At 41.2% G+C, this 26,058-nt stretch overlaps 1 non-coding gene across 1 annotated transcript; it reads left to right on the top strand.

Moving 5' to 3' along the window:
- LOC125452726 (uncharacterized) lies at window positions 1–26,058 on the top strand. The gene is made up of 3 exons (XR_009445672.1): window positions 1–135; window positions 438–666; window positions 16,090–26,058. It is a non-coding gene; the product is annotated as an uncharacterized LOC125452726 (transcript).

Here is a 26,058-nt window from a genome sequence, read left to right as displayed (position 1 = left end):
TATGTAGAAGAAAGTTTTCATTTGCAAAATGAAGAAGTTCTACTGATGTGTATTGGAATCTCCTCAGGGATTGGGCGATTGGTTTTTGGCAGGGTTGCAGACTACTTAGCTGGCTCAAATAAAGTTTTCCTTCAGGTAAGATGGGTTAGTGTCATGGGCCAAGTGGCTGCTTACAGAGACGGAGGGGCCAACCCTGTAGAAGCCTGTCACCTGAGGGGCATAAGGTTTACATACCTGACAGCTCACCACCATCTTAGGGAGGGCAGGCAATAAATACTGGCCCAGCCAGTGGCGCCCACATCCTGTGAACAAATAAAAATAAATGGGTTTTATTGACCCATACTCTGCAAGCTCAAGAATAAATTTGCTAAACATTTTTATTTACTTTCTTCATGTAAATAGAAACAAGTGATGAGACTTTCCTTTTGTTCTTTTAGGTGGCATCATTCTTTGTGATCGGGCTGATGTCCATGATGATTCCACTCTGTCAAGGCTTTGGTGGTCTCATTGCAGTCTGCCTTTTTATGGGTTTATTTGACGGATGTTTCATCTCAATCATGGCCCCTGTTGCCTTTGAGCTTGTGGGTTCAGAGAATGTATCCCAGGCGATTGGATTCCTTCTCGGATTGATGTCCATTCCAATGACAGCTGGCCCACCAATTGCAGGTATGGCATGTTGTTAGACAACTGTCCAGTTTAATACAGACGTCTTTGATTACTTAATAACGATATCATCTGAACGTTGGTGTTTGGAAAATGACTAATCAGCATATCATAGGTGAAACTAAAGGCCTGTGCTGCTGGCTATTCAAATAGTGAGGAATAAATTGAAAAATGACCACATTACAAACTTAGGGCTTTTTGTTTTAATGTGCTAGTAGCAATGACGACATTATATTCTGGATAGCAGTTTAAGTCAGCAAATATCTTAAGCTGATTCCCACCTGGGAATTATTAGACACATTTGACACTTGAGCTATCAGGGGTCGGAGGAAATTAGGTAGACAAGCAGGCAGATTAAGTGAGAGAATTCCAGAGCTCAGAGCCTAAGCAGCTGAAGGCACAGCCTCTGTGTTTTGAGGGTCGTTGTGCCAGAGGAGATCAGAGAAAGGGAAGGAAGGGGTTCTGGAGGGATTTGCAAACAACAGTAAGAGTTGTAAAATGAATGAGACCTGGACTAGTTCTGATTTTGTGTGCTACTGAACTGGTTTCGATGGTGGGGAATTTGAGCATTTCATTGCCTTTTCTCTTGCATTTGATTTGTATTTTAAATACATAACTATTTTAAAAATCCTTTTAATAAAATTCAGAATCTAGTTATAATTCATAAAATAGCCAATTGCTTTGGAATCAGCCACTGACATAATAGAGGCAATATAGTTTGAACTCTTGTACAGATGAATTGGGGAAATAATTTTCCATAACTGCCTGATGTCTAAGTCATACAGAAGCATCCACCGTTGGGGAATTAAAATGATACCTGGCCAAGGTCGATTCTACAAACCAACATTTGCCGTTTGCAGATTTATTCTATTGCAGTTTGAGTCTGGGGACTGGGAAGGAGCATTCAACGTTTTTAAATGTTGAATCCTCAGAATGCCAAATCATGTTTATTTTTGCTGTTTAAGGTATACCCAAATTAAGCTGATTTTGATTTCGTGTGTCCCTCAGCCTTCATGAATTCCCTTAGTTATTCATGGAATAGGCATTCTTTTGACAGCATCGTTCTTACTCAATGAAATAATTCTTTGAGAGTTGTGAGCTGGGGAGCATAACTAACTGGATTGATCTTCAAAAGAACTGCTGTAGACTCAAAGGGTTGAGTGGCTTCCTTGGGGCAATATTCAATGATCCAATCCATGATACGATACTGAGAAGTACATAGGAGTTGAGAAATCTAAGTGCATGCTCACTGATCCCTGTAGGTGGTTGGATGGGTAAGTATGGTCAAGAAGACCTACCGGATACATTTACTAACCAAGGTACAAAATATACGAGCTGGAAGGGTATACTGGAACAATCTTAAAACACTATTTTGATCCTATCTGGCATGCCACATACAGTCTTGGTGGTCATGCTATAAGAAAGGTGTGATTTCAGTAGGGAGAATATAAAGGAGATTTATGAGGATGTTGCCTGGATTGGACAATGTTGACTGAGGTCTTATGAATAACAGGCCATGTTCAAGTGGATGGGATGTAGACTGACAATATTTTTCATGTTCCCTCACACAACTGCTGCAGTGGAAAATTGGTTCGAAGGACCAAGTCACATGAGGAGCCTATCTCATGAGTCTAGATACTGCTAAGACCACTGCCACTGACCTGTACTTGTGCTAGTCAGGACCAAAGGTGACGTTAGGAGTCAATCTGTAATCTTCCTTAACCCCAGAGGGGGTGCATGGAGTTTAAAATCAAGGCTGCACTCTCTCCTCCTCTCTTGGCCTTATGGGCACCCATGTCACTGGAATCTTAAATTCTGTATTTTGGGAAGCGTACTTGACTCTGGGAAAGGCAGGTGACACCCTTGTCAATATGCAAAGACTGGATTGATGACTGGGAAGACATGAGTGGCTTTCCTGAATTCATCTCCTTGCCCTGAACGTGTTTCCCTTGTTGCAGACCCATTCCCTCTGTCTTCCCAACTGGATTTGGATGGTGATAACACCAAGGATTTTATAAGGCGGTTGGGGTGGAGGGTTAGGGTTTAAAATACTCTGGCCTGATGTCACCAATGGTGGTCAGCAGTAGGCTATTCATGTCTCTGAATCCTAGCCTGAAGTTGAGGCTCTGGTGTGATTTAATTGGCAATTTTTATTTTACTTCGATACTCTGTCCAAGAGAACAAAACAAAAATCATTTTGTATGTTCATGAACATAATGAAGAACAAGAGTAGGCCATTTGGCCCTTCGAACTTGCTCTGCCATTCAGTGAGATCATGGCTGATCTGATTCTAGTCTCAACGGTACATTCTTGCATATCCTCAATAATCTCTCTTCCCCTTGGTAATCAATAATCTGTCCATATCTGTCTTATAAATATTTAAAGATTCTGCATCCGCTGCCTTTTGAGGAAAGGAATTCCAAAGACTACCAAACCGCTGAGAGAATTTTATGCTTTTATCTCTGACTCTAAATGCATGACCCCTTATTTTTAAAGGACGACCTCTATATCCTTACAGTATCAAGGCCAAGACCCTTCAGGATTTTGCACTTCAATTGAATCTATATCCGTCTGCTCTAAGTTTCGGAGGGTACCATTCCTCATGAGAGAATTCACTCCATCCAGATATTACTCAAGTAAAGCCTCTCTGAACTGTTTCCAACATAATAACATCCTTCTGTAAATACAATGATCCGCTGTGTACACACTAATGCGAATGCATTCCCACCAATGCTCTGTATAACTGAAGCATTACCTCCCTGCTCTTGCATTCAGAACCCTCAGGGAGGAACAAAATGACCTCTGTTTGCTGTATCTGCATACTAACCTGCTGTGAATCACTGGGACACCCTGATCTCCCTATGACTTGAAACTCTGCAACCTCTCACCATTTAGATAATATGTTGCTTTTTTATTCTTTCTGCTAAAATGAATAACTATACATTTTCCCACCAAATACTCCATTTGGCAGACCTTTGTCCAATCCCTTTGTAGATTCCTTTGTAAGAAAATAAGAAATAAGAGCAGGAGTGAGCCACCTGGCCCCCTCAAGCCTGCTCTGCCATTCAGTCGGATCACAGCTGATATTCTTATGGACTTCGCTCCACCTACCCACCTGCACTCCATAACCCTTAAATCTTTTACTGTTCAAACATCTATCTTAACCAAGTCCAACAAGATAGCCTCAACTGCTTCACTGGGCAGGGAATTTCACAGATTCGCAACCTTTTGGGTGAAGAAGTTCCTCCTCAACTCAGTTCTAAATCTGGTCCCCTAGTTCTAGTTTCACCTGCCAGTGGAAACAACATCTCTACTTCTGTCTTATCAACTGCCTTCATAATTTTATATCTTTGCATAAGATCCCCCCTCATTCTTCAAAAATTCCAATGGGTATGGTCCCAGTCTACTCAATCTCTCCTGGACATGCTATCATTAATCCTAAGGCAAATATTGTCAAATCTGATTAATAAATTACACCAAGTCTTTTGGAGGCGAATGTTTCAACAGAAGTGTAGCGATTGGAACTAGCTGGATCTTGTTGACTGAGGTCCTTGATGGGCCCAGGTTAACAACCCCAATCAGGAAAACCCTCAGGCCGACCAATATAAACGGGGGATTTAGAATCTCCTTGGTTCTGGCAACTGACTTCAAGTTGGCTGGCCCACAGCCAGTGTACAGTGCCCAAGTAGATAAAGGGTGACTTGGTGATGGGATGCCAGCCTCTGCAGTTATTCCAGTGAAACCAATATGATAGACATTCTTAGAGAGACTTGAGTCGGCTCTGACTTGTTTGAGATCCTAAGCTGTTCTGTCCACAACCCTGTTTGACACCAGCATAGTGAGTGGTGCAGAGGGCACACAGTATTAATGCTTTGAAATTCTTTCACACTCATATAGACGGTCCTTCTGAAGCTCTCTTTCTCAAGGTTAGCACTGTACATGCGTGTGTATGATTACATTTACATGATCCAATTTCCTCCCAAGTCCCTTCCTGTACGATTTCGGGTGACCAGGAGCTTTCACTATTCTCCTGCAAATACCTTTTCTTCAAACTTGGGCATCTGGTGGTTTGCTGGGTAGAGTACAGCACAGCTTTGGGCACAACCTTCCCAAGTACTTAAAAAAAAATAACCAGGGGATTTAGAATCTCCTCGGTTCAGGGGATTGACTGCACGCTAGCTGACCACAGACAGTGTACTGTACACAAGTAAATAAAAGGTGACTTGATGACTGGGTAGTGGGCTCGATACAATTATTTCAAGCAGTTGTGTTAAATCTACTTTAACTCCACGTTGCCTCACGATGCACCTGCTTTCTGTTCAACTTTCTGTATTGTCTACCTGTTTGAAACATCGCTGTGGCTATCAAGTTGTCTAGTTCCATTTTTTAATATATTGTGGTCAGAGGTCAGCTGGCCCTGTGTCCATAATCAGTGGCAAATCATCACAAACGCAACCCAAAGGTCCCAGGGATTTAAATGTTATCTGGTAGTCTTCCAATCAAAACCAATGGGGAGGACTTAGCTGGTCAGTGGGCAGAGTGCATTGTTGGGCAGGAACCTCCGAAGAAACAAGGGTGGGGAAAGCAAAGACCTTACATACTGAGAGACCAGAGGAGAAGCCCAGAGCATGGGGATCCCAAATTTCCCTTGTGGAACTGGGAGCAACTCCCAGACATCTTGCTCCTACAAGGCGTGTCTAATTTCAGCCCTTTTACAGGCCTCTTTGTCTACTTACTTGATTGGCCTAACAGTAAAGCTGCTGTAGTTTCCTTGCTGTCGTCAAACATCACTTGGAGGTTGTCATATCCTCGGCATATGGAATAGATCTTGCTGGTTTCTATTGGGTATCCCTTTCATGAGCTCAGGATGGTAGGCAAAAATCACGTCTGGAGGAGTTGGTGGTAGGGTCGTGTGGAATAATTGCTCCATGTGGTTCGACCGTTTCTGTACTTCCGTACCAATCCTCACCTCGTTTGTCCCTTTGTTTTGTCTGCCAGATTTCTTGTGGTAAAGCCATAAGAAATAGCGGCAGGAGTGTAGGCCACTTGGTTGTTTGAGCCTATTTGGCCACTTTGTATGATTTTGATTGTAGGCTAGCTCCTTGTGAGTAACACTAAAGTACAAAGGACATTGACTTCTCAAACTTTGAAATAAACCCTAAGGTCAAAGGGGCACCGATTTGAGGGAGGAACTGCTGGATTCAGCTATACCAAATGAAATTGCAATGTTTTAGTGAATGTGGAGGTTTGAGTGATGGGAAATGAATATCACATGGTCCTTGAGCACTGAGACAATGCCAGTATTGTTGTGCTTTACAATTCTTGCTGCTTATAGTCATCTTACTGCTGCTCAAAGTTTAACATGAATGAGGCAGATTGCCTTTAGGAACGGAGGACAAGCGACTCCCTATAAAGGCTTTTTCTGCAAGAACTTTCCCACAGGTTTATGAAATGAGGTTTGGATGTTCCAAGCAGTAACAGCACAAACCTGTTACAGTTTGTTCCGTAGCTGCAGGAGGGACAGAGTTGATACTGGCTCCAGTACAGTCTTTGCAGATTGCATCAGCCTGTAATAAATGAGAACTTCATTGTTGAGATTAACCAAAAGTTAACTTTGTTTGGGCAAATGGCAAAGCACTGTGCCAGTTCTGAAACCGTACATCCATAACCTCAATCAAATACAAGCAAATCATTCCCCTGATATAATGTGGAGGTGCCAGAGGAGTCTGTCATCCAATCATCCGCACATCCCTCTGAATAGATGACAGCACAAATAGGTGAGAATGTAGCACCAATGTCTCCTCCTCATCTGCAATGTCTTATGGTCTTTAATATAAAGTGCCTATTTGCTGCGCAGAAGAAAGGCATGATTACTGTTCCACATCACAAATTACACCTGATTCCTGTAGCAATTAACATAGAACTGTACTCCCATAAAATAGATCTTATCTCCCGCATAAATATCCCTCTTTGAGTGCAGTGGTCATTTTTCAATTTTTATTTCAGTTGCCCTTTTTAAAAAATTGAGTACTTATTGTTCCGTGAAGCAGTTCTCCAATGATCAAGGATGTAAAAAGAACTGCAAATACTGGAAACCTAAAATAGAAAATGTGGGAAACAGATACTCATCTGCTCCTTCAGTGAGAAAAGACAGATTGTGATCCTTCAGATGTAGATCCTTCATCTGAACTCCCATTAGTTCAGACATGATGATTTGAATTAGTCCAACATCAGTGGTGCCATGTTAAATGCAGGTTGTTTGTCATAACCATCAAGTAGATCATTCTTTTGGTTTTGCGCTGTCATGCATCTGCTGTAGCTTGTCTGTAACCACTGGGTCACTAACACCCATCCAGTGATGCCGAGACTAACCCCTGTCGCTGCCACCCTCCACTCTGCCCTCCAGAAGGGATCTTTGTATCTTTTCAGCTCTGATTAAGAGGCTAAAATACTGACATTTGGCCTTTCCAAACATCACTTGTTTGAATTCAAAAAAATTTTTGTCTTGAAATTTTATGCACTTTTTCATTTGTTGTTTTGGTCTGTATATGGAATGTTTAGTAAATGTTTTAATATGTATTTTCTTCCATAGATCCTCACTTATTGTCCAGCTTTCTGAGACATGCAGGATAGCGGATAGACTGCAGTGAGTTTGTCCTTTGGTACAAGTTTGAGTTTTCTTGTTGTTAACACATGCTTCACCTTCACAAATTTATCTCTGGCAATATCTAGACTTCTTCTAACTTGTGCATCATATCTGCCATCTCCTGTTACCATTTATCCTGAATAGACAAACGTATCTACCTGTTCCAGTGTTACACCATCCATTTAGGTAGTTCTTCCAAACTATCCCTCTAATTTTCATTGTTTTCGTTATTGTCATGTTTGTACTGAATCTCTATTCTACAGTTTCTATATATTCTATGTACGATGTCGGGCTTCTTCTGAATGTGCAAGTAGTTCTGTGTTGTCAGTGACCACTAGTTTGGTGTGCTCCTCCCTCCAGTTTATATCCCAGGAAATACATGCAGTTCCCTGGATATTTGTTGTGTTTACAGGTTGAATGATTTTGGTGATGGTACACTGCCTGGTTGTGCTTCTCTCTTCATCTGAAAGATGTTTGATTGTCTATTTTCCAGCCTGATGCTCACAATTTGATCCTAATGGAGGCTCTGGGTAATTCTTACTGTCAATGTCACATTTCAGCAACACTTCTGTTAGCTTTCTGTAATAAACACGATCAAACACTTTCTCATAGTCTGTGAGGCACATGTATGTGTTCCCGTTTATTTCTCAACATTGAACATAGAATCTTCCTAATGGACAAGGGTCACATTGGACTTGAAATGTTAACTCGGCTTCCGACCAACTCAAATGCTACAGACCGGCTGTGTACTCTTGCTCTTCACGTCTCACTTAAAATCTGAGCTGTGCTGGGAGTGCAGGAGGAGTGAGCAATGCTGGGGATAGGGTGTGGGAGGATGACCAGTATCAGGGGTGTGCTGGGGACAATTTATACACTCTGGAAGTACTCTGGAAGTGAATTAACTTAAAAAAAAGTCTTCAGCTCTTACCGAGAAAGGAATTGTGACCTGGAACACCATCCCTGGCAGCACATTCCAGACACCTACCAGCCTCTTTGTTTTTGAAAAAAACTTGCCTCATACACCTCCTTTTAAACTTTCCCCTTCTCAGCATAAATCTGTGTCCCCTGGTATTTGATGTCTCTATCTTAGAGAAAAGGACAGAGATTATTCATTTATCCATACCCCTCATAATTTTATATGCTTGCATTAGGTTGCCCCTCGGCCTCCAACACTCTTGCAAAAACGATCCAACCTCTGCGTATAGCTCATACGCGCCTTTATTCTTCACCCACTCCAAAGCCTCCACATCCATTCTGTGGTGTGGTGACCAGAACTGAACGTAATACACTAAATGTGACCTAACTAAAGCTTTATACAGCTTCAACATGACTGGCTAAATTTTACACACAACGTCCTGACTGAAGGCAAACATGCCACAAACCACCTTTACTAACTTATCCACACGTCGCCATTTTTAGGGAGCTATGGACTTGCACCCACGATCCCTCTGTATATCAATGCCCCTAAGAATCCTGCCATTTACTGTATATTTTCCTCTTGCATTTGACCTCCCAAAATGCATCAGTTCACACTTGTCCAGATTAAACTCCATCTGCCATTTTCCTGCCCAACTTTCAACTGATCTATTGCTTGCTGTATTCTTTGACAACCTTCCTAAATATCCACAACTCCTCCAATATCTGTGTTGTCTGCAAACTTATTAATCAGACTATCTGCATTTTCACCCAAAATATAAATAACAGAAGTCCCAGTGCTGATCCTTGTGGAACACCACTGCTATAAAAACGCCCCTCCACAACTACCCTCTGTCTTGTATGACCAAGCCAGTTTTGTACCCAGCCTACCAAATTGCTATGGATCCCACATAATTTAACCCATTAGACCACCCTACCATGAGGCACCTTGTTAAATGCTTTACTAAAGTCCATGTGGACAGCATCTACTGCCCTACCCTCATCAATCATTTTTGTCACTTCCTCAAAGTTCAGTTAAGTTTGTGAGACAAGATCTCCCTCACATAAAGCCATACTGACTATCCCTAATAAGCTTATTCTTCTCCAAATGTGAGTAAATCCTGTCCCTTTGAACCTTCTTTGATAACATGCCTACCGCTGATGTAAAGCTCGCTGGCCCGAAATGTCAGCCTTCCTGCTCCTCTGCTGCTTTGGCCCGCTATGTTCATCTAGCGCTACACCTTGTTATCTGAGATTCTCCAGCATCTGCAGTTCCTACTATCTGTGGCCTATAGTTTACTAGATTATTGCTGTTGCCCTTCTTAAACAAAGAAATAACTTTGGCTATTCTCTAGTCTTCTGGGATCTTGCCTTTGGTCAAAGATAGCAGTCTCTTCCCATGCCTCCCTCAGAAGCTTGGAATATATCCCATCAGGCCCTGGGGATTTATCTACTTTAATGTTTTTCAAGACACCCAACACCACCTCCTTAATATTGACCAGTGCGAGAATATTAGCATAGCTCCCTCAAATCTTGCTCTCGTCCGTGTCCTTCACTGTGAATACTGATATGAAACACTCATCAAGGACCTCACCACTTTCTCTGGCTCCTTGCATAATTTCCTCCTTTTGTTCTTGAGTGGATTTGCCCTTCTCTTTTGCTACTAATTTATGTATAAAATACTTCAGGATTCTTCTTAATCTGACTTGACAAGAACATTTCATAGGCCCCCTTTTAACCCTGTTAATTCCAGCTTTCTTTTATAATTCCTCAAAGATCTTGGCTGATTTCAGCTTCTTAAATGTTAAAATTGTGTCCTTTGTCTTTTTAACTAAAATTTCAATATGTCATATCATCCAGGATTCCCAAATCTTGATATCCTTAACTTTCATCTTCATAGAACATACTTGTTCTGAACTCTGATCAACTGCCTTTAAAAGAATCCCATGTATCAGATGTAGATTCTTCCTCAAATAGCTGCCCCCAGTCTAACTTATCCAGTTCCTGCCTAATGTTCCAAATATGGCCTCCTCTACATCGGAGAAACCACGTGGAGGCTTGGAGACCGCTTTGTGGAACACCTACGCTCGGTTCGTAACAAACGACAACATCTCCCAGTCACAAATCGCTTCAACTCCCCCTCCCACTCCTTGGACAACATGTCCATCCTGGGCTGCCTCCAGAGCCACGACAATGCCACCCAGAAACTGGAGGAACAGCACCTCATATTCTACCTGGGAATCCAGCAGCCCAATGGTCTCAATGCGGGCTTTACAAGCTTCAAAGTCTCCCCACCCCCGACCTCATCCCAAAACCAACCCATTTTGTCTGCGCCTCATTGACCTGTCTATCTTCTATCCACCTATCTACTCCTCTATCCACATTCTATCATCATTTCCCCTCTCTCTATTTATTTCAGAGCCCCCTTTCCCTCCCCCATTTCTGAAAGAGAGTCCAGACCTGAAACATCAGCCTTCCTGCTCCTCTGATGTTGCCTGGCCTGCTGTGTTCATCCAGCTGTACACCTTGTTATCTCAGACTCCGGCATCGGCAGTTCCCACTATGCCTGCTTAATATTGTTGTTATTAGCCATCCCCCAATTCACACCAGAGGACCAGACTTAACTCAATACATAATTACCTTAAAACTTATCAAATTATAATCTGTTCCCAAAATGCTCCCCTACTGAAATTTCAATCACCTGGCTGGGCTCAGTCTGTTTTATTGGGTCCAATATGGCCCATTCCCTTGTTGGATTATCTATATATTGTTTCAAGAAACTCTCTGAGATGCACCTAACAAATTCTGCCTCACAATGAGGGAAGCCCAGTCAATGCTGGGGAAGTTAAAATTACCCACTACAGCAATCATCTTTCCATGATCTGCCAATGTTTTTGTTCCTCTATTTCCCACTGGCTACAGGGAGGCCAGTGGTATAACCCAGTGATTGCAGCTTTCTTATTCCTGAGTTCTGCCCATATTGTAGCACTGGATGAGCCCTCCAGGTGCAGCTGTGACTGTAATGCAACTTTCTACTCCTTTTACATCTTTCTGTATTGCACCGGCAACATCTAAATCCTGGATTGTTGAAAGTACAAAGGCTGCAGTGTAAAATGGTAGGTACATACTTTTAAACATGGTTCATGGTGTATGTTCCTGCTTTGCTACTGCCCTGATGGTCTGGACCAATAAGTACATGTACAGGTAGGGCCTGGGACAGGATGTACCTCAGACCAATAACAGGTGCCCAGGGTTTGAGGGGTCTGCTGTGCTCTGACTGGGGTCTGGGACGTGTGATTTCAGGCAGGTATAAGTTGGACAAGGGCTCTAAATTCAAAAGCTCACCTTAATGTCTGGACAAGTACCTGTGACAAAAGGACTGACGAAAGGTCTTCACAGAGTCAGAAAATTTACAGTCAGTGGTGATTGTTTGGCTGAATATGGTTATGCTAGATCTCTGGTACAGCAATCTGTATAATTTCACATCCCTTCTCCCAGTGCTCCACGTAATTGTTAAAATGCTTTTATTGATTTCTTTTCATGTTTGTGTCTCAAACTGGTGATGTTCTCAACTATACTTTGTTAATTAGTTAACGCGATACGAGCGCTTCTATTTTGAATTTCTTTATTGAATCGGCATCGGAGTTCTGAGAGTATGACCTGATCTTTGTTCTGAAGGGAATCTCAATTTGGGAGGTGCAGAGATGTAAAGGTGCTGGTGGTGGGAATGTGCTGTAGTAGATAATGAGAAAAGCTGGCTGAGCATTTCCAAATGAGACCCGAGAACATTGAAAAGGCAAGACGCATTAAAATAGATGGCAACACTGTCCAGGCCATTATATCAGGCATGACCTAGTGCTCTGAGGCATTGGACTAGATTAAAAACCAAGCTACTTTACTGATGGAGGAGGGTATACCCAACAGATTTGAAAATAGAGAGAAGTGATATCTACAGGAAACTGGGATAGTCATCTAATAATGTGTGGGAATGTATAGGACGTGTGCCAGAGAGGTTTGAGGTTCATCTGCTTGACATTGTGATGGTGGATATCCAGCAGACATTTGACAAAGTGCTACAGAACAGACTTGACATCGATGTGAAGGGCTTTGGAGTATAAGCTACACTGGCAGCATCAGCACAAAGATGACTGACCAATGGGAAATGGTGGTTCTGAACTCAGCCTTTTGGATAGGAAGAGGTGGTGTGTAGTGGGAGCTCTCCCAGGGGCTGGTTAGGAGCCCTGGTTTTCTCGCTCTGTGTGAATGATTCTGTGCTGGCTGTACATGGCATAAGATAGTATGACTCCAAATTTTGTGTCACCCACAAAGTTTGGAGCTGTTGTTCTCTGTGAGGGTGGTGACAGGCCTGAAGAGGATTTAGGCTGCTGAACAGTACTGATAATGTTAATGCACTGAGGCCTGGTGATTTATTTTGGAAGGAAGAATGGGCTGGGGGACACGATAAGGGGCAAAGCTATAAAGTAAATGGAGCAGAAGCTAAAGGAGATGCAGGAGCAGAGAAGTTTAGATAAATGTCAGCAGAAATCATTGATAATAGGGTGAATTGAGAGTGCACTTTTTGAAATAGAGGGATCTGGAAAGAAACTGTTTCCATTGCAGGGAGGTCACGTAACAGAGAACACTGATTTATGATGGTTACCAAAAAAAATCAATGTAACACCACTAGAGAAGTAGTACTAGACAAACTAATGGAGCTGAAAGCAGACAAGGTCCCTGGCCCTGATGGCTTGCATCCTAAAAGAGGTGGCTACAGAGATAGTGGATGCGTTGATTGATTCTAATTTTCCAAACACCCTTGGATTCTGCAAAGATACCAGAGGATTGGAAAGCTGCCAATGTGACTCCACCCCTACTATTCAGTAGGGAGAGAGGCAAAAAGTGGGTTACTATAGGCCAATCAGCCTAACATCTATTGTTGTAAAGCAGTTATTAGAATCGATTATTGAGGAAGTCATAGCAGAACATTTGGAAAATCCATAATCTAATCAAGCAGAGTCAGCGTGGCTTCATGAAGGGGAAATTGTGTCTGACTCATTTATTAGAAATTTTCAAGGAAGTCTCAACTGGAGTGGATAGAAGGGAACCAGTAGATATGTTGTATTTAGACTTCCGGAAAGCATTGGGCAAGGTACCTCAAAGGTTAAGTCATAAGAGGCCCATGGTGTTGGAGGTTGTCTATTGGCATGGAATGAGAATTGGTTAATGGACGGAAAATAGTCAGTGGGGTAAAAGGGGTTCTTTTTTCATGTTGAGGACCTGTGACCAGCAGAGTTCCATAGGGATCTGTGCTGTTTACAGTGTATATTAATGACTTGGAGGAAGGAAACAAATGTATCATATTCAAATTTACAGGTGACAGAAAAATCAGTGGAAAGACAGAACGCAAGAGGGATACAAGCATTCTGATCCCTACCATACTGTCTTAATGCATCTCCTAGAAACTTAACCTCTGCTGTTTTCCCCCCCCCCCCCCGCTTTAACTTTTTCCATAATTTTCCATGCAACTGAACTCACAGGGGGTCGTAAGGGTCAGGAATTTAACTTCCAGCACAGGGATAAGGGGATAATTACAAGAAGGGTGGCAGTCAACACGGGACTGAAGGTGTTGTACTTAAATGCACACAGTATACAAAACAAGGTAAATGAGCCTGTGGCATAGATTGAATTTGGTGGGTTCAATGTTCTGGGTATCACACAGATGTGGCTGCAAGATAATCAGAGCTGGGAACTAAATGTCCAAGGATACACGTCCTTTGAAAAGGCAGATGAGTAGAGGGACTGGGTTGCCTTGTTCGAAACAAAGAAAATTATACCGATAGCAAGAGATTTAGAATCAGAAGGCATAGAACCTGAGAGGGTACATAGAACATTACAGCACAGTACACACCCTTCGGCCTTCGATGTTGTGCCGAACTGTCATACCAACCTGAAGCCCATCTAACCTACACTATTCCATGTACTTCCATAGGGTAGAACTGAGGAAACGCAAATGAAAACAGACCCTGATGGGAGTTGTGTACAGGCCTCCTTGTTGTAGTCAGGATGTGAGGAAGAAAATAAATCAGGAGATAGAAAAGGTATGTAAGAAAGATGCACTTCAATATGCAGAGAGTGTTCGATAGATTAAGTGGGCAAAAAGTTGGCAAATGGAGTATGATGTGGGAAAATGTGTTCATTTTGAAAGGGAGAACAAAAGAACAGAAAATTATTTAAGTGGAGAAAAACAGCAGGAAGCTACAACACAAAGGGATTTGGGGGAACTTGAGCCTGAAACACACAAAGCTAGCTCGCAGGTGCAGCCGGTAATCAGAAGGCTAATGGAATGTTCGCCCTGATTTCAAAGGGGGTTGGAGTATAAGAATGGGGAAGTCTTACTGCAAGTGTAAAAGCTGCTCGTGGCAAAGCGTCTGGAGTACCGTGAGCAGTTTTGGTGCCTTCGTTTAAGGAAAGCTACTACTTCATTCAAGGCAGTTTGTAAAGTATTGACTAGGATGATCCCTGGTATGGAGGGATTGTCATATGAGAAAAGTTAGAGACTTGGAGTTTAGCAGAATGTGAGGTGATTTCATTGAAACATGAAGGATTCTGAAGGAGCTTGACAGGGTAAATGCTGAGAGGATCATAGAATCCGTACAGTGTGGAAGTAAGCCATTTGGCCCATCAAATCTACACCGAGCCTCAGAGCATCCCACCCAGATCCACTCCCTACCCTATCCTATCCCTGCATTTCCCAACCTCGACAACAATGGGAACTCATGCTGACTCAGGGAGAACATGCAAACTCCACGCACAGTTGCCTGATGCTGGAATCGAACCTAGGTCCCTGGCACTGTGAGGCAGCAGTGCTAATCACTGGGCCACTGTGCCAGCCAGCTCCCTTTTGGGAGAGTTTAGGACCAGAGGGCATCATCGCAGAATTAAGGGGGTGCCAATTTAAGACAGATGAGGTGGAATTTCTTCTGAGGACTGCGAGTCTTTGTAACTCCCTGCTGTAGAGAGCTGTGAGGACAGAGTCCTTGAGTATATTTAAGGCTGATACAGATTCTCAGGGCAGTGAGGGTTATGGGGAAAGACAGCAAAGTGTCTACAAGGAATGTCAGATCAGCCATGATCCTATTGAATGGCAAAGCAGGCTCAAGGAGCCAAACAACCCACTCCCATTTCTATGTCTAATGGTCTTAATATAAGAAAAGTTTTTGTTAGTGTTGCGTGTGGTTAGATTCTGGAATGTCAGGGAGCCAGTTTCAATTGAGTTTTCATAAGATTTTTGTCTAGTGGAAGCATTTTCAGAGCTATCGGAAAAAGGTGAAAATCTGGGAGGAGCTGGGTTGTTCATCTTAGCACAGATGTAGTGAACTAATGACCTCCTTTTGAGCTGTAAACTTTCTCTGAGGTCTCAAATGCCTAGAATCAAAGGTCTTGGTTATGAGGAAAGGTTGAAGGACCGTGGGATGTCTTGCCTTGATATGCGGTGCTTGAAGTTATTTTGCAGAGACCCGTAAGAAGGTTGAGAGAGTCTAGAGGGTTACTCCAGATTATTACTTTGTTCTGCTCTCGCTGCATGATTCAAAATGGCACAAGATCAGTCTTATAAAATGCAAATCAAATGGGCATTAGGAGGATTTTCTGCTCAAGTTAGCAACATACAGGATGGATGCACTTCCAGGAAAAGCCGTGAAGGTGAAAAACTCTGGAATCAGTAAACAGGCAATTGGAGGCTGGTGATTTCAGGATCTCTCTGGATGGATGTGCGAGTGGATTGGGATGGGCTGAATGGCTTCCTTTATCTGTACCTAACCTGCATTCTAAACGCACTGACCCCTACTGCTCTATTCCTTTCCCAGGTTTTCTGCGTGACTCTCTGGGAACATACAATCTTGCCTTCTACCTTGCTGGTGTGCCGCCAATGGTTGGAGGAGCAGTCCTCTGCATCATCCCGTGGATCCAGTACAAGAAACACAAAAGACAAAAAAAGCAAACGGCATTGGAGGGAGAAACAGTAAGAAAGATACTGGATCAGGATTCAAAGAACATTCTAGTGCCTGGCAGTGGTGAGCCACACACAGAATGCGTATCTAGTATTTAATAACAAATTCCACTGAACAGACAGATGGCAATTCAGGTCTTACAAATGAATCTCTTTTTTTTCAATCAGTGAATGATTTGTTTTGTTGTCGCAATGAACTACAGCAGTTGTGAAGAATTCCCAAAGGGGAAAAACAGAAAAATTAAACCATAGAAGTGAATTTGGAGTCTACCAGAGAGATTGTTTTTCTCCTTGTGCTGCATTTCATGTATGTTAAAGTATTTGTTATACTAGTTTATTTTAGATCATCTTTCTGAAATTGAAATAATCCAAGTTTATTTTCCTGTAATGCCACAGCTGATCCAGCTAGACATTTAGCTTCTTTCAGAAATATCAAGGAAAGACCAAAAAATAGTTGCACCACAAACAATTTTCACTTGACTATTAGAATATTTCATGTTACCCCTCTCTACTGCATGTACACAATCTCCTTACAAAGAGCTAATCTTACCTGGAGGTGTTTTCTAAGCTTTGCAAATGAACATAAATTTCCCTAATGTCTCACTTTATAAAGATCTACAAATTTAGAATGCTAATTCTGACTGTACACATTAGAAATACACAGAGCCTCAAATTGTTTCCTTATTTCTGATGCTCTAGGATGACCAAAAGTTCTTGAATTTACTCTGTTATCTATGACAAATCTATGATCCACGGAAGATTAGATGCTAAACCTATCCTGCTCCAGCCACAAATAAAACAATGCTGGAGAAACCCGTTTATTCCATAGAACAAAGGTCCGTTTATTCCATAGAAAAGTCACATTGTTAACTCCACTTTTGCCTCCGCAGATGTGCCCAGACTTGCTGAGCTTCTCCAGCGTTCTGCGTTTGTTTCGGATTTCCAGTGTCTGCTGTATTTTACTTGTAATGGACTGCCTTGGCCACAATAGTTTGTCTATCTATCACAGGCAATGCATCCCTGTCACCTAAAGAGGGAGATGATCGAAAGCTCTATGAAAGAGGCAGGTTACAAAAGAAGAAACCAAAGTGGGGAGGTTCAGTGAGAGAATTCTAGAGCTGAAAATGCGGCTACAAATTGTGGAGCAAGCAAAACTGATTACATTTGAGAAGCCAGAACTGTAGGGTGCAGATATTTTAAGGAATATTTTGTGTGTTTTACAGGATAGAAACCATCAAGGTACACAGGCCTGCATTAGGCAAATATTGTCAATTCTGTAGCTTGATGTTTCAGATAATATAAAATTTACTTGCTATCTATTCAGTTCACTGCCAGTTATCTTGATTATATGGTATTTTTTATTTTGGCTTGTGTGCAGCTTTGTATTGTAGTGTGGAAGTAGGCCTTCTCTGCCTAGCAGGCAATGAGAACACAGGAAGTTTATTCGAGAGTGCGAGGTTTGGTGGTGACAGTTCTGGTCCTAGAAACCAGCATCATGTTGGGCACTATCGTGTTTCTGACTGGGACACTGGAGCCCCAAATGGAGCAGAACCTGCAAATCATCCACCACTGCTTTGGCAGTACCTAGAGCTGTATAATAATGAATCCGTTCTGTCATGAGACTACAGAGGCAATCTGCCTAATTAAAATGAAGTTTTGCAAACAGCGGGCAGAATCTTATTGAGGCCTGAACAACATGACCCATGGTGAGATTTATGGTAGAATCCCCTGGGAAATCTGTTGAGGCCTGTCTTTAATGTCAGTACCATTTGAAGGCATTATTTATGCTTTTGTCAAATTTCCAACTAGATGGTGGTGAGGTGCCAATTAAGGGGATTATTACTTGTTAAACACACATTTATGGTCCAATCTGCCTCATTTAATGTGGTTGGCTCTTAACTGCCCTCTGGGCAATTAGGGATGGCCAATAAATGCTGGCCTCACCAGAGAGGACTACATCTCTTGAGGGAATAAAAATATTAATATTCTGCTCCCTCTTACCAAATACGCCAGCCATGCTAGACACAAATCTCGACAGAGTTCAGAGCGATGACTTAATGGACTTCAGCTGTTGCTAAGCATTGAACAGCATCTCGGTCACATTCCATGAGCACCAGTCGCACATTCCCCTTGTCCACAAAAAGTTTGCATCCAACATATGCCACCAGTTTATGACCACCATGGCACCTCTGATACAGTTGCAGGATTGTTATGAAACACATAGCTGCATTGTGGAGGGCCCTGGTATCTTGCACTGAAGGGTCCTTGCAGGAGCCTTTTGTGCACAGGGTCAAGCACCCAGCTGACAGACTGGACCATGCTGCATCTAAGGGCTTCTCACCTTCCCTCCTGGTGCTTGCTTACTTTGCCAGTAACTGCATGCTGACCCCTTCCACGCCTTGCCTTGCTGTGTCAGAGAGTGCAGTTACAGTAGCAGGCAGTTTGCCTTACTGATCAGTAACCCTCCCTTAAGGAGACCTACTGATCGTTGTACGACACTGTGCTGCGTCACACACTCACCTTCGCCATGTGTCAGTCAAAGACAGCTCCTGAGACCAGTCCTGGGGATTAGCCACAGACAAGGTGTCTGGTTGGTGGGGTCCCTGCCTCCAGGTCTCTGGGGAATCATGAAACCATTTTCTCCTTTTCCAACGTGACTCCACCCTTGACCAAACAGAGCAACTTTGGAATGCCAGTGCTCATCTGCTCATCCAGGTGCTTAGCAGCCTTTTCAATATGCCATGGATGCTGGTCTTCAAGATGCAGCAAGTGGCATGTTGTTCTACAAATAGCTTGTGATAAGATGGGGATAGAATTGGATGTGAAAGCCACAGTAGGAACAAGGTAGGTAGTTAAATGAGGCATTTTTGGTAAGGTGTAAGAGTCCCTCCAAAAATAAATTAACCATCTCTTAGCCGAAACATTGTGAAGAATCAGCCCTTTGTTTTGCCAATTCAAGACAATCTTAAAGAAATACGACCACGTTACTGCTATGATGTCAAAAAATATTAAGTAGGAATTAATTATATTATTTGTATTCAATCCACTGTGTTGTATAATATTGGTTAAAATCAGAGTCAAACAGCCTGCTCCTAAATCCTGTATTCCAATGTAACTTCCTTCAGTCTTTAATTGTTCAGAATAAGTTCAGTGTGAATTAATGCTGTCAATAACAAGTTTGATCACAATTGCTATCGTATCTGCCCTTCATCCCCCACCCCTTTTACTGCTTTACTAAGTAGATATTATGTTTTAAATCTTATGAGTAGGCTTCATGTTATTCGTGAACTTGTTTCTCCAACATGTTCCACGGCTAAACAGTCCTCCAAGATTACTCAGTTTATAGACTACCTCGTTTAATTTTACAATGCTGCTTGCAGCAAAGTGACAATACCAAAGTTGAAAGGAATTAAAAAGTATTGTTGTGGAAAACCTTTTGAGTTTAAATTAAAACGTTAAGGCAGCAAGTGAGAAAATTGCCCAATATTTTCATCTGGACAGGCGTCAATCTAGAATATTCAAATGGCCTGATGCTAGGTGACCAAAATTTTTTCTCTACTGTTGCACAAACTGTTTGGGTAGGAACGGAGTAGGAAGAGAAAAGAAATGGGTACGATGAAAACTGACCTCCAAGTGTAAAGTTCACTTAGTGAAAAATATATCTTAACCATAGAATTTTAACACATTTGGGGGAAGAAAACTTTGAAAGCATGTGAAGTTAGATTTAAGTTGGGGTGTTAGGTCATGTCTGTTTTCCAATTCAATAATGTGCCAGGTATTTTGCAAAAGTGGTATTGTCCAGTTCTGTCGTTTCATCAGCAGTATTGTAACAGGGTGTGTTTTGTTTTGCCAGTCATTCCCTACTGTTAAAGTGCTTGTGATTAGTCTTGTGTACATTTAAGACTGAAATCTATTGCATTATAGATCACACAACACTAAGTGAAAGTCACAATCAGAGTTACATTTTTCCGCACATTTGCCCCATAGGAGATAATTCAATTCTACTTCAATAGAAAATGTTATTTGTTCTAATAATAAGTACACAGATGAAAGGAATGGAGTGGATCTCTCAAGTTTCTGTAATACACTGGCAATTTACTTCAGTAAGGAAGATTACTTGCCCAATATCGTTGATTTTTTTCTGCAGCTCATTTAAGTTATATGTTCATTAAATCCTGCAACCTAAGTTTGTATCTAACATACTTTAAATACACATTTGCACCCATGGTTACAGAATAGATTGTTTCAATATTGTCAGGTAGATGGCAATGTTTGGTTTTTCTCCCCGCAGCTGAAGTCTGAATCTAACTTAATCTATAATGTTTTAACGAGGTCAGTTATATGTCGAGGGATGTGGAACCATTAGCTCAATGGCTTATTAATCTGGATGTTTCTGTCAGTCTGAATGAACAAATGCCACTGAAGAACCTCTTTCATTTCTCCTTGCCCTTTCATTGGGTGAAGTTCATTGACACTTCAGCAGCAGGTTGCCAGTCAATTTTTGGCTTATTTTTGTTTTGAGGAGATTTCAGTGATTCCAATATGTTGATTCCCATCTGCTCAAGGATGTTAAATCAGGTATGAGTATTGACGGGGATTGATTCCATTGCAGTATGGGGATCTTGTGCTCCGAGTATTCAGATTATGGTTCATAGTGTCGCAGTTTTTCATTGAGTTTTTATAAGTCTGAAAACTGTTACCTCTTAATCCTATGGCAGCCCAGAAATGAAAATCAGTGGGGGAGAAAAATGATGACTTTGGAAAAGAACGTATTGTCACTTTGGGTCACCATCTCAATAGGCATCTCTTGGTGCACTGGTGTTGTCTATACCTTAGAGTCTGGAGGCCTCAGCTCAAGTCCTATCTGCTCCAGAGGTTTGTCAAAACACATTTGAGCAGGTTGGTTAAAAATATCTACCTGTCCCCGTTTTAGTTTTTTTTTTCCTGAGATTATTTAGAAGAATGTTTTCCACCTAGGTTGATCGATGAAGAGCTGCAGACCTAAGGAAACATGGGCTAAGCCAAATCTCTTTTTTTTAAACCTTCCTGCAGCTTACTCTTTGCACAATGTTCAATGTGTGTGGTAATTCTGTGCAATATACTTACTCTTTCCAATGCTAAACAACTGGTACACAGCTGATATGAATTCCATTCTGACTAGCCTCAAAATTAGCTTGATATTAAAATACTCACCATTCTTTTCTTTGAAAGCCCTGAATTCAGTGCAATTTTTAAAAAAGTATAAAAATGTACAACTAAACTGTCAGTTTTAGCTGGCCAATCCTGTATAAAATTTTTCTGTCTCCACTAGTTGGCTGCCAGGTGGTGTCTGACTGAAGGAAATACTCCAAGGATTTTGTAAGACCTACAAGAAATAAGAACAGAAGGGCCCAGTTAAATCTGGTACATTATCAGCCAGTAATATCATGGCTGCCATAAATGTAGTCTATCCTCCATAACTTGTGACCCCTTACAGCAAAAGGTTTTCTAACTCAACCGTGAATACATTTGATGACACAGCCTCCTCTCGTTTCTGGGGCAGATAATTGCAAAGATTAACAACCCTCTGAGAGAACAAATTCATCCTTACTTCTGTCTTAGATTGGAGGTTGTTTGTTTTAAAATTGTATCCCTACCTCTATAATTCCCATCCTCCAAAATGGACCTATGCTGTTGGCATCTACCCTGTCAACACCCCTCAAGACAACGCTTTAGTTTTAGGAAAGTTCCGGTAAGCCTTCTCTGGCTCCCGATGCGGGTATATAAATACTCCTTCATGTAAGGAGACCAAGGCTGGACCAGGTCTGGTCTTACCCATATCCTGTACAACTATAGCAAGACTCTCCAACTTTTAAACCCTATTTCCCTTTCCATTAAAGGACAACATTCCGTTTGTCATCCCAGCTAATTGCTGTACCTATATATTGTTTGTGATTCATATACAAGGACACTTTGATCCCTCTGTATTCAAGTATTCACCAGTCTCTGTCAATGTAAATAATATTCTGCTTTTCTATTCTTTCTGTCAGTGATCTGGTTTACATTTTGCCGCAATGTACTCCATCTAACAATTTCTTTCACTCGCTGAGCCTATCTATATCCCTTTGTCTCTTCATAGCTTTTAAATCTAACTGTTTTATCAGCAAATTTGGCTGTAGTACACTTGGCACATTCATCCAAGTTGTTAATACAGATTGTAAAATATGTCACCTGAGGCCATGTGAATGGGCAGCATAACAAGGACATTTTCCATCTGAGGACATTTTTCTCAGCCTCAGGCACTCCAGCCTAATGCCGACTTGCACCATGCATGATTCCATCTGTGCCATATGACAGTGTCACTCCTAGTTTATGGTAAATCCCTGCAATCGCTTTAGTTACTTTAAGATTTGTTTTATGTGCCTGTTATCTTTGAAATGAAAAAAAATACAGTTTCTGACTTGTTGCTGATGAAATTTGGTTATTCAATTGTCAAAATACTTTACAGTATAAACCACCCCTGCAGACCATGTAACTTGCTTAGATCAATTTAATACAATCCCATTGCAGCTGATTGGCAGTTTCTAAAGAACAAGCTTGACACCAGCTGCAGCAGCATGTACCACCCAACTACAGTCTACACTCGAAACAAATGGCCATTGTGGTCATAAATTCTGCATTACCAGTAATACCTTCAATTGTAAAAGCATGTCAGTGCCTTGTATTTTTTCCCCTAATGTGAGTTTTACTGCAGTGAATAATTACCTTAAATCAAAGTTTTTTTTGGGGCAAGGAAAACATGTTTATGAATTGTTATTTTTCAGATATAGTTCATGAAGAAACAAATTCAGATTTCAATTTTTATAATATTCCAGATTATTTAAAAATACATGTGACTCAACTCCTGAGGGATTGAAGGAACTGATAACTAACAAAGTTTGTGTTGTCCCATGGCCTCTATTCAATATGAATGGAGAAGGCATGAGAAAAATATGTTGGAATTATTGTTGATTAATGTGGTTCCACAGGATTAGAAAACTAAGAGCATATATTTGTGGTCAGAAAAGGGACAAATCCATACTTGGCAATTGCGATTCCATTGGCCTAACATCAGTAACTGGTGGAAATGATAAAAATTATTAAAGCATAGCCATGCCTTCAAACAGAAGCAGCCTGCTGGATATTCAGAGTGGGAGTATCCTTTCAAATTCATTCCTCCTTCTTCATACAGAATTAGAAAAGATCTTCAGTAACATTGTTTGTAGTAAGTCAGAGGGTAGCTCTATTTTACAACCAAATGTAGCTCAGTGTGGGAATAATACTGCTGCAAAGGCAACATTAAGGTTCACTTTAAAGCACATCATGGAGTGGCTATGATTTGCCACATTCTGTGCTTAGTTAGAGATATGGAGCTGTACAACACGAAAACAGACCCTTCGGTCCAAATCGTCCATGCCCAACCAGATATCTGAAATAAGTCTAGTCCCATTTGCCAGCATTTGGCTCATATCCCTCTGAACCCTTCCTATTCACATACCTGTCCAGATGCATTTTAAATGTTGTAATTGTACCAGCCCCCACCACTTCCTCTGGTGGAAAAAGTTGCCCCTTCGATCCCTTTTAAATCTTTCCCCCTTCATCTTAGTGTGTAATTTATTTGTAGACTGGCAGCAGTGATATACTGACTGTTTTACATCTAAAGTGAAAGTCTGAGAGACGCTGAATAACAAAATTTTACTTTCATGCATTTCGAGTCCAATTTCTAACTATTATCTATTTGGGCTTTCAGAAAATACACTGAGGGTGACTGTCTAGAATGAACTTTATTTTTTCCCAAATATTTGAAATGATGAAATCTTAGTCAATTAAGTAAGAGAAAGAGATAGGGTTTAGATTCCTGGCTTAAATCTTAATCACTGGAAGGATTTAAATCCTGGCTTCCATTCAGCAGACAAGTGATAAATGAAATTTCAGTGTTTGAAAAATGCAGTCCACTGCATAACTGGGCAAAGGAAAAGTGACATTAGCTTACAACAATAAAAAGATTTTAAGGGAGATTGTCAAAAAGAGTGACAGCAGAATGTAGGTGATATTCCCAGGATGTTTGACCAGGTGGACATGAAAGGGTGAAACTGCAAGAGGCTAAGTTCTCCTATCTTTTACTGTCCTAATGTTCTTCGTAGGTCCATAGTTCGGTAGGAAGAAATGTGATTGCACTGAACTAGAAGTGGTGTTTAAACCTGTCTGTTTGCATTGGGAAGACTGTGTGCCTCGTTCACTGTTATTGTAGTATATATGAATTATTCTGCCAAAGAGTATTGGCTAGATGATTTTATTTTGGGAATATTACCAGACTGTATATAGGCTTCTGTGCACAAAAGAAAACTGATGAATGCAAGGGATTATCTCCAGAGAGTAGAGATGCTCTGCAATTTTATAGTGAAACAAATTTCAGGTCTGACAATTCAGGGTCTCCGTTGTGATATCATCAGTCATTCATGAGCATTAAAGGCAGTACAATGAATGGCTAGGATCAGCAATTGTATGTTGTAGTAACTTCTTCCTACTTTATAACTGGTCATTATTGAAACAGTTGACTTTTATAAAGAGATAGTGGGAACTGCCGATGCTGGAGAATCTACAATAATACGGTGAAGCTGGATGAACACAGCAGGCCAGGCAGCATCAGAGGAACAGGAAAGTTGATGTTTTGGATTGAAGGGTCTCTACCCCAAATGTCAACTTTCCTACTCCTCTGATGCTGCTTGGCCTGCTGCGTGCATCCAGCTTCATACCGTGTTAACTTCTATAAAGTGTTATTGTTAAATGCTTTCTGCTGCAAAGTTTGATTTTTGAAATGCTGTATCATGCCATTTGTAGTGGGATTTTTCTCATCCACCCCCCCCCCCCCCCCCCCCCCCCAAGTGGTTCATGTTCAAGATTCATGTTTTACATGTGAAAACTGTTGGGGAGTTCCACCTTTTGGGGAGTTACCTTTTTTTGGTTGCTTCTTTAGACTTTACGCAAAATGCTCCATTGTTTTGTTTTCAATGCAGCCACCATCTTGAGCAATGATGTATTGTTTGCAAACAAACAAAAGTTCGTTCATTGATTTTTCAGAAGCTATAAAACTGGTTTCAAACAGTTGCTTCAAATTAATTGATTAGTTCAAAACTTTTAAACAAGCAAATTCTGGCTGTAATTCTCTCTGAGTTCATGTGTTAAGAACTGCAGTGCATTCTTTTGCATAAGAGTTTATTCTTTTGTTAAACATATCTTGTGTGTGTTCAAAACACTCATGGCAATTTCCTGACCTATTTCTATTGCTGATTATAGTGGCTGATTTTTAACATGCCCCAAAACTACCAGCAAAGTGTTCGCTAGGTTGAGTTATTTGGCGAATTCAGTACACAGGAATCCGTTTTGGGCTCAATTTGCGAGGAAATACCTGCAAACAAATGACTGCATGATGTGATCACATTTGCATGCTTACTGTTGCTGTATCATGCAAAGTGAAAAAGCTGCTAATGCAAGTTTTAAGATGAAATCCACCACACTAATGTATAATTGCAATGTTTTTAATAAAATGTGAAGTCGGTAATTGATTTGATTTTAGACTTTTTGCTTAATGGATATAATTTTTATTCCTGATCAGTGTCTCAATATGTATTGGAATGTGCAGATAATTATGCCGAGATCTGTATCAAATGTTGTTTACATCTTTGCATCTTTGAATTTTTGACTCTTCAACAATTTATGACAATCTATTTAGGAGCAAATGGCATTCAAGGAATTTCTAAACAAATTTTTCTAGTTTTAAAAGGATCAGTGCTCATCTGTATTTAAG

Source organism: Stegostoma tigrinum, chromosome 4 (assembly GCF_030684315.1).
Source record: "Stegostoma tigrinum isolate sSteTig4 chromosome 4, sSteTig4.hap1, whole genome shotgun sequence".
Classification (NCBI taxonomy): Eukaryota; Metazoa; Chordata; class Chondrichthyes; order Orectolobiformes; family Stegostomatidae; genus Stegostoma; species Stegostoma tigrinum.
Note: the sequence above shows the minus strand (reverse complement) of the source record. Positions and strands in the feature narration are given on the sequence as shown.